This window comes from Cariama cristata, unplaced genomic scaffold (genome assembly GCF_000690535.1).
Source record: "Cariama cristata isolate BGI_N322 unplaced genomic scaffold, ASM69053v1 scaffold7267, whole genome shotgun sequence".
NCBI classification, from domain to species: domain Eukaryota; kingdom Metazoa; phylum Chordata; class Aves; order Cariamiformes; family Cariamidae; genus Cariama; species Cariama cristata.
In genome coordinates, this window is record NW_009624940.1 from 4,547 (window position 1) to 9,594 (window position 5,048).

General features: G+C 39.0%; 1 protein-coding gene across 1 annotated transcript in view; it reads left to right on the forward strand.

Moving 5' to 3' along the window:
* Positions 1 to 5,048, forward strand: part of GRM5 (glutamate receptor, metabotropic 5) — a gene marked incomplete at its 5' end in the record, with an annotated part of 26,677 nt that overhangs the window by 1,317 nt on the left and 20,312 nt on the right. The gene's annotated exons all lie outside the window — the stretch shown is intronic.

Here is a 5,048-nt window from a genome sequence, read left to right on the forward strand (position 1 = left end):
GCATAGTGTCTGTATTTTGCCTCTAGTCACAGCAGTAAGACAGCAAGGTTGCTGCTAGTGCTACATAATCAAGGTGGAGTAATAAACACAAGTGGCATTGTGAGCAGCCACTCTCAGGCATCTGAGGATTTGTTTCATATGACTCTGTTGTTGTACCTTTTATCTCCTGTTTCCTTGATTTTCCTTTCTCGTATTATCTCTTCCTGCTTTCTTTGTTTTTATCCTCACCTCTCTTCTCTTCTTTACCTTTCTTGATACCTTTTTCTGTATTCATCTTCCTAACTCCATCAAATTCAGAGGCTCACAGGCCTTGCTTTTGCTATCGTTCCTGCCATTGAACAGATACTCCCTCGTGAGATATTTCTTTGTTTCTTCCCAATGAATTATTTTAATTCAATGATCATGAAGACAACTTGCATGTTCATTGTATAAAAATTACAGTAAGTGAACACTGAAGAGAAAGGAGAGCTTTGGAGTGGAAATACTGTCCTGCTTCATAGACAGATGGTGTAGAAGTGCCCCCAGCCCAGTGCTTCATTTTCATCTTTTGATTCCTTTCACTTTTGATATGGGTGCTATGGCAATGATCTGGGTTATTTAACTGCTGGCATGAACAAAAAAATTCTGCCTATATGAAAATGCAGAGAAACAGTTTTGCCATTCCTCAGCTATATATGTCTAGCCTGGAAGTGACAAGTAGCTAGATTTTCCTCCTCACTGAAACCCACATGGATTTTAGGACTCATAATACAAATATTTCCAGACATGCTATTGTTCACAACTGGTGCTGCCATGGAGCAAGGGCAATTTGTACTTCCATTTTTGTGTGAACCACAATTTAGACTCGAGGGAGGATTTTATTAGTAATACCTGCAGGACAGATTATACCAAAGTGATGATTTGTTTCTGTCAGATTATTACTAACACTTCTCTTTCAGTGACTTTGAAGTGGTACAGAAAAGGCCAGTCTATTATAAGATAATTTATACCTGTGATCAGTTAATGATGATATCTTCCAGTTCCTTTCCTGGTGCAGAGTAGGATGCTATTTTAAAATGATAAATCCTTTATCAGCTTAAGTGATGGTTACCTGAAATGTCTTTTCTGCAACCTCTGTCTGTATGCCTGAATGACCTGAGGTGTTCCGGTTAGAAGCCTATAACAACTTCTGGGCCAGCTAAAAGAGGTGTTCTTCATAATATATCCTCAACAGGAGGGCATTCTTCCTCTTTGAGATCGCTATTATTTTCCCAATTTTGCTGCAGTGCTCATTTCTCATCTTACAACTTTTTTCCTCAACAAGATGAAGTTACAGATAGCAGGAAGATCTTGGGCTTGGGAAGGATTTTTGTCATCTGTTAAGGCCAAGTTTTGAAAAATATTGCTCTAAAACCTTTGTTTTGTTCTGAAAAGTAAGGAATGTAGCCTGCTACTAAATATCCTAAAAGACAAGGTGTATTTTCTTCTTTTTGAGGACTCTGTTTCCATTTCCTTATATCCCTCAATGTGTAGATAACACCTGCAGCAGAGAGTTATTAGCAGAATATAATAGACCATCATCAACAATAACTTCTTTTTCAATAGCACTGTCTTGAAATGTCTTTAATCCTGAAGAGCATTGAGAGTGCCCGATAAGTATGTGTAGAAATGAAACAGGCAGCACAAAGCCCAACATATTGACATATTTGCCTAGATATAAAGAACTAGAACATTTCATTTGAAACCTGGATAAAAACTTTTATGTCATCAGCAACACATAAAACTGCAACAAAGAAGACACTCCTAATGCATGTGTCTGAATCCTCAGCTGGTCAAACTGTGATAGTACCAATGAGTTTAGCAGTGCTCAGTCAATGCGTGTCTGAAGGGTCTGGGAACCCAAGAGCAAATTGATTCCATCGATCATGGGAAACTCTCTCTAATCAATGCCTATTTGGTTGCATGAAAGAAAGCAAAACAGAGTCCTGAAATGTGCTTAGTAAATTTAAAATGCTGCTCAGGACTTCACCTATGTCTGATACCTTCTCCAAGAAAGAACAGAAAACCACTTTCAGTTCAACTCTGCTTACTGTACAGCTTGAGCAAACAGAGTCTGACCATTTTAATTAATATTCAAACATTTCTTTAAAAAAATCTTATTGTGCAAAATAATATGTTTGAAGGTGTTATTCAGTACAATGCTCAAAAGCTTGTTTGGATAGTTATTCAAGTAAACACTGAAGGACTCAGAATCAAAGGAAATATGCACTAGAGCTACATGGCATTATTCAAATAGCTCAGAGGAGTTTTATTTAAAAGAGAGTGAGTCACTGTTGAATTTTAAAGAAACATGCTATTTAAGTCACCAGTGCATAGAGAGGCCCCTATCATTAGCATTTTGCTTCTTGACACTAATTTATAGCACAGGGTAGTATTGCATCAAATCATTGTCAAACAGATAATGCCAATGTTCCATTCAGAGATTTCACATCAGCTGCAAAATGACAGATAACAAGACTGCTTCTGCCTAAATAAAGCAATGCATCTGTTAGAGTCCTAAATGACTTTTTGCATGGGGTGTTCTTCAATTAAGAAAACTCAGGCAAGCTGTGGATATGTGTCGGAATGAATCTTTATGTACTGAAATAGGTAGAAGGAGAGAGTAAAACTATTCATTACCTAGTGAAATGAAAACTGTTTCATGTATGCTATTGTGATTCAGCAGCATTCACCAAAATATATTCTACCCTCATTTAAAAGTAGGGCTAACAAACCAGACATTATCAGAAGCGACTCCATGAAGAAATATGCTGAACACTACATAACTGGAGTCAAAGTCACACAACTTGTCAAGAGAGGCATATGGACCTTCTACTTCCAGTTATCTTACCAGGTAATTTCATAGGGACTAGGAAGGCCACAAATAAATTGAGCAAATCTTACCTTAAGGTCTCAGGAACTATTATCACATAAGCTACACATGCCTTTTGCAAGAGTCCAAAATATAGGGCTAATTTATCCTCTCTTATTCTCAAAGAACTCTGTATCTCAGGTAAGATAAGGGCTGTAAATTCTGCTACAAGAGCTGCTACTATGATAATTCTAGCCAGGACTGCACACCAAAGGGTCTCAGTCATGCTACCTTGGCCTGGGAGATAGAGCGGATGTTCCAGAGTTTCTCTTACCTTTCTAATATCTTAGCCCTGGATTTCACACAGTAATTTAACCACTGTAGGTGTGTATCTCTTCTGGAACATGTCTTTAAATGGCCCAAACCACACATGCTCCATTTTCCCAACTTACATATACTGACTCTTTAAACACATGCAACTCCCTCCACCTACATGTATAAAAGCCTGTTTGCTTGCTTTTAAATCAGGTAATAAAGTGTTCTTAGTGACCAGCAAAGTGTTAAAAACAGCCCTAAACACTGTCTTTCCCACACATATGTACTAAGCAAGTCTTAAAAATCCTATCAATATTTTTCTCTCTGCCCTTTACATTTTTCCCAAATCTTCACAGTGCAGCCAATGCGCCTCCCCTCCAATTCTCCCACTGTTGCTTGTAGACGCTGATTCTTTTGGAGGTCCCCAACCCACCTTCAAAGTTCCTCGGTTCCTTCAGCAGCAAATGATGCACTGTTCCAGCCTGTAACAAGTTATGGGAAAATCAAGAGGAACCTGGCATCCTTCTATAGATCAAGCCGTGACCTAGACACAAACAGCAGAGCTGTTCAGGCAGTGAGGTGGGAAACGCTGAAAGAAGAGTGAGGTCAGAAAACATCATTGCGATCCCAAGCTAAGGCTCTTTGCTTGGAGATTAGAGGCTTAGTTCATATACATCCCCCCTTATTTATTTTTGCAATGGCAGTGAGAGGCAGAAGAAAGGAATTAGGCAGCTGAAGTGTTTTTAACTGCCAGTTAGCCATTCTCCCTGTGATGATGTAGGACTCATTCAGATTTCTGCTACCACATTCTCAAAAGACAGAAGCTGGTAGGTGCCCAGTACAAGCCAAAAATACTCTCCTGAAACAAGACAAGACAGATTATCATCTTCTAAATGGGTTAGGATCTCTTAAAGTAACTATTCATTTAAGCAAAAGGACTGAGCAGTACTTTCAACACGTTACCTAGGCAGGCAGGTATGATCACTCAACAGGAAAGAATCATCACCAGCAAAGTCAGATAATGTTAGCCATATTCAAGATACATTGAATGTTTATGTTACTGCACATAATTCCTCCGTACAGATGTGAACAGCACAGTATTAGACAACAGAAAAACGATGTACCTTGATTTCCGCACCTTATCATACACACTTATCCACAGAAACTCACAAATCTCATTGGGATTAAAGCTTAATCTGGTGTGGCAGTGATGCTTTATTCCACCCGGATTTACTACATCATGAAGTATTTCCTAAATAATTAAACATAAACTGTGGCTGTCAAAACAAATGAACTACTCATTTGTTTTTTGATATGTTATCTTGTCCTCTTAAGAAGTTTATCTACCACTGTGTGATTGCAGAACTGGGCATTGCTCTGTATATATCCACAGAACTGATAGGACTGACCACTTTCATTCAGGAGCGGGGATCCCTTGCTCTAGTTAGCCAACACTCACCCTCAGGCAAACCACAGAATTTTTATTGTATAAATCATTATTATTTTGTTTTATTTTATTCAACTTAAACAAAGATGCTCACACATCCACCTAAGAATCAGGTGCCATTCGGGAGCATTTTTTCTCCCTCTCAAGCGCTACACCAGTACAGTAATAGCAGCCTGAGGGACCGAGTGCCTGCCTTGCACAGATGTCAGAAAAAGCATTCAGGTGTCCAGACTTACACGCTGTTAAATGCCATTCCCTGTCACCTATGAGTAAAACATGATAAGCAATCCACTGGACTGGATTCAGTCCTGGACCACCAGTGACTATAATTAGTGTTTACATCGGACAGCCCCAAACTGTGCTATAATGAAGTATTTTGGAAACAGGTGTCTATCTCCACACTGTGTGCTCTGTTTTCTGCAAGGAACAGCTGCTTTTCTCCCTTATCCATTCCTG